Genomic DNA, 10,000 nt, shown 5'->3' with positions numbered 1-10,000 from the left:
TGCGGGTCTGAAATAACAAGTATAAGATTCCAAAGGTTTGCAGTTGAGGGAGAGAAATAGTTACAGAACTGCACAATGAAATGTTCCCTGATTCCGGCGGAGCGTCTTTGTAGCACTGATATAGTTCAAATTAGATTTAAATTTCTCCCCAAATCGAATCACTTGGTGACAGTCTCGAGCCACACCCTTGGTAAAAACTTCTGGAAAAATCTGAACATAACTCTTGGTGAAATTCTGTTAATTAATACACCAACAAACCAGGCTGAAAACGACAATGTCCATTTCTTTTTTGAAGGTAATAAGCTTTCTACAACGTACACCTCTCACGGTTTGTAGCAAAATGTGTCATTCACTAGTTCACCCGAATTGACCTAAACCAGTGGTTCCTAAACTAGGGAGTGTGAGGAGGATACAACAGGGGCGTGAAGTCATCTGCTCAAAAATATTTGTTTAATTAGAATAATAAAATCATTCAAAGAACAAATATCTGTCATTACATACATGAAAAGTATAATTATAGCAGTCACTCCAACCCGTTTTCTATTGGAAAAATGTCTCTGGAATGTACTATTATTTGTTTGAGTGGCTTTCATTATTAAGGTTTAATACAAACAGAAATCTGTTTTCCTGAACAATGTTAAGTAATAAATGCAAGAATAATTTCACATGAACAAAAGAGAGGGAGTGTGCGGGTCTACTGGAAGTGAAAAGGGGGCGTCAGGTAAGATAGTTTGGGAACCACTGATCCTAAACCATCAAATGAAATATCACTCGATTCAGAGATCATATTTTGAAACTGTTCATCTGTGCTACAAATCATCTTTTCAGCGTCTGTCATGTAGTAGGTCTATCAAAATAACCAGAAATCTTTTGATCTTTGATAAATCATTTAAAACCTCACGTTTAAACTCTGTATTTCAGTAGTTCGACTAGTGCTCCGAATAATGTCCCCCCCAAACTGTTCAGCTGTGTGTCAGGTGATCTGAAACTGCTGCACTTTAAAATTTACAGTTGATTAGTTGAAATGAGCTAACGCAAAACTTCACATGAGAAATCTGTCACGCTTTTTCGCAGTAACCGACTTCATTTGTATGCGCTATACCGAAGTACATGTTATATACAATGTTATTTTGGGTTTTTTATGTTTGAACTTGTATAGAAAGATTTCTGTATATTGATAAGAGAATACTATTAATCTGTTTCTCCGTCCATTGCAAAAGTAAAAAAAAAAAAATGCTATTTAGGACATGCTTGTGTTTTTCTGTCGTATGACTTGTTCTAGAACCTGAAATGGATTTCTCCTCTTTCTTTCATTTACCTAAATTTCATTTTGATGCGTGTTAGGCAAGTGCATTCGCCAGACCCATTGCCGTCAAAATAATATTATATATATATATATATATATATATATATATTATAGTATATATATATATATATATATATATATATATATATATATACGTATATTATTTTGTTATTTCAAATCGTAACAAATTCGTAAAATAGTTGATAAATTTGAATACATAATTTCTTGAACATTTGACAATCAAAGCTGATAAACCTACAATGCCTATTTCCAGATACATTTCTCTCTCTCTCTCTCTCTCTCTCTCTCAATCTCTCGTCTCTCTCCTCGCTGGGTCTCTCCTCTCTCTCTCTCTCTCCTCACCGAAAACTTTAGGCTTTGTAATGTGTTTGTACAATCATTATGATCCTGTATCTGGAAAATAGAGTAGGCTTAAAATATCAATTAGTGAAATTAGCGGCAAAGCCTACCTGGTTAGTGTAAGCGTCAGAGAGACGAACCGAGACCCAAAAGCCTGCACAGTAAAGAGTAAATAAATAATGTGACCCCTCTAACCCATAGCTAGATAAATGTCTTGATGGTGTGCTCAATCAACGAGAAATATGCTATTGTCTACTTTGTTTACCATATAATTTGTATCCAGTGACACAAATTCGAACAAGGTAATTTATGTGGTCAGTCAGTCACCTCTCTCTCTCTCTCTCTCTCTCTCTCTCTCTCTCTCTCTCTCTCTCTCTCTCTCTCTCTCCTGTGCTATTTTTTTTTTATTTAACGTAATTTTTTTCAGGAATATGAAAATCACAAAGTTGTCTTGGGTTATCATTATGATTCTAAATGAATACCTGACAGGAAGTTTTAATGATAATATTAGTAAGAGGAAGCACTGGTTTTCTTCTTTAAAATCGATATATTTTAGCTATTTCCTAAGAAAAATAGCTCCCAAAGTGCATAATATTTATAATAGTAATTCATTCGTATCCGCATCATGTTTATAACGAATTTTTAGGAGACGATTTTAAATATATTTGCAGAAAACTGCGCCGTGTCGTGCTCTCACCGCGACCGGCAGTAATTGTCGACACTCGACAGAACCATAGTAAACAGTGCTCAGCGTTCACTCACACAGAGACTACGTTTGTTTCTTCCTTGTTTTTCTATCGAAGTTTTCTGTTTCCCGTCCTGGAATTAAAATACCATTCTGTTTTGAGAGTCTTGGAATCGTTATATTGTTTGGTGAAGTGTGGGGCTTCATATATCTTCCAAATTATCATTTGGAATAAGAATGTTTCCTGAAGCAGTATGGAAGATTGTTGAAGACCAATTTGGTTATAAGCAAGGAACTGGATCTCGGTATTTGGGTGTGTGAGCACAATGGATTTTATTTTTGTAAATTCTTTTATGTAGTTTCCCATTGTTATTTCCATATATTTTTTGTTTGTCGTGGATTATTTTTACTGTTTGTATGGGCATTAGTACTCCATAGCTACTTAACATGCCACGGGAGATAAATCGCTTTAAAAATAAAAGATAAGTTATTGATTGTTTTGCGTCTATTGTATGTATTACCTGGATTTTGGAGCTATGGCTAGCGTTGCATTTCTGTGCTAGTTTAAAGATTAAGTTCGATGTAGTTTCTCAAACGAATTTCCAGATTTGTTTAATTTCTGTAGCACATAACATTGATTTTTAAGATGGCCCAAACTTGACATCTGCATTGTCAAGGAAGTTCACATTACTTGCGTTAATAATGCAGTACAAGAACTAGAATTTGTTTTCACTTCGGTGACCCTTAAGTTAGGTTACTTTAGAGAAGCCATTCTTGATGCTTGTGCAAATGACTGGTAGATCTAGGGTACCTATCCGCGGCGGCCCAGACTATGGCAGTTGCGGTTTTTCTATGCAGTTTTACCTACTGAACAAGAATTTTAAGTAATATTTATTCGGACGTCTGTAATTAACCCCCAGGGGCCAGTACTAAAGGTAATACTTCAGAAGCACTCCGCACTGGATACTAAAATAAATAATCACTGACTTGGAAAGAGCATGTGAAAAGCAATATAAAAAGTATAGTCATTATATGAGAGATTGAACGGGGTGGAATTAAATGAGCTTGATAAGTTTTTACCTCGAATTTTTCTTAAGTCGTGAGCGGTGTTTCCTTTATGGTAATGTTTACTTTTAATGAGCCATCTAACTTACTTTCTTACGCAAACAAAAGCAGTTCGTGTTACTCATTATTGGCTGAGAGGTGTGACATCGTTATGACGTCATGGGTTTCATAACCAATTACGAATGACTTTAGTCGAAAACTAAGTTTCACTAGCATTTCAGCGGAGTAATGAAGTTACCTGTCCAGTCTCCACTGGTATCCTTGTTTGACTGAATACTCGAATAATGAAGCAAAAACCGGCATTTTGTCTTCCTGTAGCTATGGCAGAGGCAGTGGCTGGCCCTTCTGGCATTAATTTTGACAGAGACCTTCGATTTGCTACCGATTGTTTGCAGTGCAATGTGGGTTACGGTGAATTTTATCATTATTTGTCTAGTGGTGATAAAGAAGTTGTGATTGAATATGCTCAAAGACATAATTTAATTCTAAAACAAAAAAAAACTGCGAGTGTTGTGGAGCTATTTGTCGGATCGACTACAACAGGAACGCCTTTAGGTGTGATCCGCCACGGTAAGTAGCCTTACTGTAACCCCTGTGGCTAGCGCACGGAGCACAACATTACCTCTTGCCAGTACATGCCGTGCTTGCCAAGAATCTTTAAATATGCGGATAAGGCGCGAAGCGCCGTTTCGCCACGGCCTTACTGACAGCACACAAATCGATCGTCGCGGATATGTAGTCGCTCCCTACTTTGTTTGTTGTTGTTTTGGTATCGCCACCATATTGGTTTTGGTGTTCTTCCGCCGATTTCAGTCGGCGGTCGAGTCACCATGTTTAGTATTGGCCCTTGGGGGTTAACTACAGTCGTCCGAATAAATATTACTTTAAATTCTTGTTCAGTGGGTAAAATAACACCGCGGATTGCTTCTGAAGAAATGCCAAATTAACGTTAAATTCTTAATAAGCAACCCGAATACTATAGGAAACTGTAATTTCCGAAGAAATACCTGACGCGGAGTTATTATTAAGATTTACCTTACAGCTTATCGAGTCATTTTAGGCAAAATATTTATAAAAGACCCAAGGCTAGTGCATGATGGCAGTTGTCCATTGCAAGGAAATAACCCATGTGTCCTTAACGAAAGTTTTTTTAACATTCCGTTGCACTATATCAGTCCTCTTCTGCTATAAAAAAATTAGCAGTGACATTATGAGATCAGTAAGGTAATCATTTAGGGTAAACTTGCTTTTAAATGAATAATCTGTTTTTGTTCGGTTAGTTAAAGGAAATCTAAAATCAAGAAATATTCTGTCTGTTAGGTTAGCCCATATTCTACAACAAAGCTTGTAACCAAAAACGTTACTGTTGGAGGTATTTGATTGTAGTTAGACGAGTTAAGGCTTATCAGAAAGTTGGAAAGTATCCAGACGTCCAGTGAATCGGAGCAAAGCTGAATAATTTTCTATGTACAATTTTGTCATTATTGAAGCCAAACATTTTAATGAAAGCATCAAAAGTCGGTGAATCTCATAACATTCCCATAGGCTAGATTAGGTTACGAGAACGTTAGGTTAAGTTCGACGCTTCTCTGCATCAACGGCAGCTTCCAAGAAAATTACTCCTCAGTAAATTTAATTATCTCTAATGCCAATATAGTTGCTTTTCATATTATTTTTGGGAAGTGACTTTTTCGGGCCAGAAATACTGAAAGCGTACCGTAAAAGAGACATTATAGCCTATCCTTGCTTATCCTAGGGAGCCATGTCTGGCCTGCCCAAGAGAAATTTGTCGCCTCTACCCTAATTCGCCATATCAATTACGATATGGGTTATTGGTAGTCTGGATTCCCTTGAGTGAAATGAAATAATGCAAACACTTTTATGAATCGGTGTTTCAGTAACTTATATATCGATTACTACTTTGTACGATAGAGAAACTGACAAAAGTAATGATTTTCAAATACCGTGCTTTGTTAGGATTTAGGTTATGCCTTTTGTTTTTTGTTGTACATTGAATTGTTGTAATATGTCAAAATGTGTAAACACACACACACATGAGGGCGTGCTCACACATACACAGCGCTGCCCGCACCCCCCCCCATCCCCCCAATATGTATGTATATATATATATATAATACCTATATATATATAGATATATATATATATATATATATATAATATACATATATATATATATATATATATATATATATTATTTTATATATATATATATATATATATATATATATATATATATATTGATATATATATATATATATATATATATAGAGTATAGGAAATGTTGTACTCGGATTCAAGTGCATTTTTGCTGCAGGGAAGTGCAATGAATCAAGAGAGACGAGATTGACTAACAAGCACCATTTGGTCAATGGCTCCCACGGGTGGAGCATTTAAAAGGGTGGTAACGAGCCATTAAAAGAATCAAATCGGTTTCATGACGGGAGCTCGTTTACCTCTCGGGTTAGGTCGTTGGATGATGACCCTGCGTGGTTTTGTTCTCTCTCTAACGACCGAACTATTAGTTGTTTTTTCTTTCTTTCTCTTTGGCAACCAAGTTGGAGGGAAGTTGTTTACTTGTGTAAGTCTGCTTCTTTGTGTACGTGCGTATCTTTTAGCCAGAAATTTAGGAAACGAAAATATTTGCCGAAGTCAAAGGAATCTTATGGACCCGCTTTTCATGGAATATCAAATCATGCACTACCTTCGAGATGGCTATTTTTTTTTATTATATGGTTATTTATTAAACGATATGAATAATATATACGTATATATACATAATTATATATATATATATATATTATATATATATATATATATTAAATCCGACGACATTTGCTTCCCAAAGACTTTCCACATTGCTACACTTCCCTCGTATCATGGCCATTTTGAAGGTTGACTGGCTCTTGTAACTTTTAAGTTGATTGGCTCTTGTTAATTTTAGCTTTATAGTTAAAAGTCACTGGAGTAGCCTTATACTATAATGCATTTACTGCTTATTAGGCATCAAGATTAAGCATGTGTAAAATTCACTTAAGGAAGCTTTCCTCTAAAGGTTCATTATTATTATTTTTGCCTTCTTTGCGTCGGTCATTATGGGTAAGAATTCCATAAGATCACAAGTAACAGTATATACACATGGTGGTATGACCACACACACACACACACACACGATGTTGTGAACAGTATTTTGTGTGTGTGGATGTGTGTATGCATGTGTTCGCGAGCAGGAGTAAATGCAAGCTGACGGAATTGCTACATATCATCAATGGAAGAATGGCCGCGTGAAATCATATTAAATTTAGTCCCGTTTTCAATATACTTCAAATATCCTTGGAAGATATCACCCAGAATAGTAATGACTGTGCAGAGGACCTTAGTGACGTTCACGGACGGGAAGGGGGAAAATGAGTTTTTATTCATAATGGAAATTCATATATTGGGGGGTGAAAACATTCATAAAAATAAAGATTCTGCTAGGATATGTTTCTCTAAGTGAAGGAAAGCGTCTCCTTCGAATGATATGAAGCTGTGTACAAAGCGGTAATTTCGAGATATTAAAATTGGATTAGAAATGGGATGCTCGGTTTAACACCGTTTTTCCATTTCATCAATCCACTCACAGGAAGCCAAAGAGTTAGATTATTCCTTCAAATCAAGTCAGTCTGTCTCTCAATCACTGCCCACATATATATATAATTATATTATATATATATATAGATCTATATATATATATATATATTATATATATTATAAATATATATATATTTGTGTGTATACATATACATATACATGCACATATATGTATGTATGTATGTAATAAAAGGACCAATATCATTCATTAACCGCCCTCCCCCCCCCCCCCCCCCCCCCCCCCCCTCTCTCTCTCTCTCAAGAAAGACAAAATCTGCAACCTTTTGAAAAGAGGGAATTGCAGATTTGGAGAAAGATGTTACTACAAACCCATCCTAAGGTATGTCAAAACTATGAAATATATGGTAAATGTGCATACTTAGATGGCTATGGGGATGATTGCAGAGATCTGCATCCAAAATATGTAAAAACCTAAAAGAAGGAAAAGGATGTAAGTTCGACAAAAAATGCAAATATATGCACCCTGTAGCCATGAATCATAATCAAATAAATAACCAACCAAGTAATAATAAAATCCAAAATAAGAAAGAAACAAATAAAGAGAGAAATCAAGAATATCAGGTAAAAGAGAAAAGCCAAACCACCAATGAGATATGCAGAGGTGTCAGCAAAAAAATTTCAAAGCATCAGCTCCGAAATTCTACTCAAGAGATAATAACTGTATTTATTATGCAAGAGGATATTGCAGAAACGGAGAAAATTGCAGATTCAGACACAAAAATGAATAATTATGATGAAGGAAAGATCAAATATTATGGAAAAGTTGGATTTTTTAATGTCAGAATTTCTGGAAATGAAAAAAAGAACAACATACCAGAACAGGAAAGAGACATGGGAAAATCCTTATTACTACCAATATTAAATGAGGGAGAAACACGCAAACCATCATAGTGATGAATGCGCAGGGTTTAGTTACGAGTAACTCAAAAAGAAAAATAGAGTACTTAGAAGAACTAACCCAAAATGAAAAGAAAATAGATATAATGAATATAAGTGAAACCTGGTATTCCCAAGAGACTGGGAATGATGATCAAATAAAAGGGTTCCAAACTTATAGATCAGATAGAAAAAATAGGAATCAAGGGGGAACCGCAATATATGGGAAAGACAAAAAACAAGAAAATATATGAGAAATATAGTAACTCAGAATGTGAACTAATAGCGGTAGAATTTGAATCTGAAAAATTGATGAACATAGTATATATAGACCTCCTAATACTAAAGAGTTTGACTTAATAATTGAAAAATTGATGATATATGTAGAAATCACAAGGACTGGAACTATTCTCCTATCTGGTGACTTCAACTTTCCTTTCGTAGAATGGAAAGAACGAATAGGAGACTGTGGTTGTACTTATACATATAAAAAAGAGAGTAATAGTAGTGCAGAAGATAAGAGGCAATTTGAAAAGCTATTAGATATGCTACTAGAATACAACATTCAACAAATAAATCACCTGCCAACAAGAAAGGAAAATACTTTAGACCTAGTATTTGTGAACGAGATGAATTATGTTAAAGAAATAATAGTTTATAATGCGAGTATTTCAGATCATAATGTCATAGAATTACAGTTCATTCCAAAGCAAGTGAAAATAGAGATAAGCAAGAAATGAAAAGTGGGAAGGATATGGAAAATACAACTTCTACAGTAAAAATATAAAATGGTCCAGAAATTAATGAAGAATTAAACAAAGATTGGGATAACATTCGTAAGTGATGACATAAGGGTAAATACGGAGATATTATATAAAATATTGGAGAAAATAGTGGATATATATATACCGAAGAAGAAAAGTAAACATCATTCATGCATACCAAGAGACAGAAGGATCTTGTTCCAGAAAATCAGAAAGTGGAAAAAAGGTCTTGCAAAAGAAAAAAATGCATGGAAAGTTATAGAACTAAAAAGTAAGATAGAAAATGCAGAACAAAAGATTATACAATCAAAAGAAAATGAAAAACGGGACTTGGAAGAAAAAACCCTATTAAATATCAAGCAAAACCCAAACTATATACTCATATGCGAAGAAGATGAATAAAAGAAGAATAGAAATATGGCCCTCTGAGAATTGAAGGGAGATTAACGAATGAAAAAAAGGAAATTTGCAACATACTGGCAGGACGATATAAGAGAGAATTCACCCCTAGAATAGATAATGAAGATAATGATATAGAAGTAAGGGACGAAAATAGTGAATATTTAGCTGACATAGAAATTAATGAAGCTGATATTGTGCAGGCAACTAATGAAATTAAAAATGGAGCTGCTGCAGGGCCGGATGGAGTCCCTGCTATTTTGTTAAAGAAAGTAGTTCATTCTATCGCAAAACCACTTGCAATATTATTAAGACAAAGTGTAGATACAGGCAAGATTTATGATGAGCACAAATTAGCATATATCACCCCTACTTTCAAAAGTGGATCAAGACTAGAGGCAAGTAAATTAATTTAGGCCTAGTGAGTCTAACATCACATATTATGAAAGTGTATGAAAGGGTAATGAAGAAAAATATTATGAAACATTTAATAAAAAATAATTTGTTTAATATAGGACAACACGGTTTCGTACCCGGAAAAAGTACACAAACCCAACTGTTAGTCCACCGTGAGAACATATTCAAAAATATGAAAAGCGGAAATGAAACAGATGTGGTTTATCTAGACTTTGCAAAAGCTTTTGACAAAGTAGACCATAATATATTAGCAAAGAAAATTAGAAAACACAATATCGAAGATAAAGTAGGAAGATGGTTAAAAGAATTTTTACACAACAGAAAACAGATAGTTATTGCAAACGATGAGAAATCGGATGAAACCAAGGTAATATCCGGTGTGCCACAAGGTACGGTGCTAGCTGCAATATTGTTTGTTATTATGATTGAAGACATAGACAGTAATGTTAAGGATTC

Source organism: Macrobrachium nipponense, chromosome 8 (genome assembly GCF_015104395.2).
Source record: "Macrobrachium nipponense isolate FS-2020 chromosome 8, ASM1510439v2, whole genome shotgun sequence".
NCBI lineage: Eukaryota > Metazoa > Arthropoda > Malacostraca > Decapoda > Palaemonidae > Macrobrachium > Macrobrachium nipponense.
Note: the sequence above shows the minus strand (reverse complement) of the source record.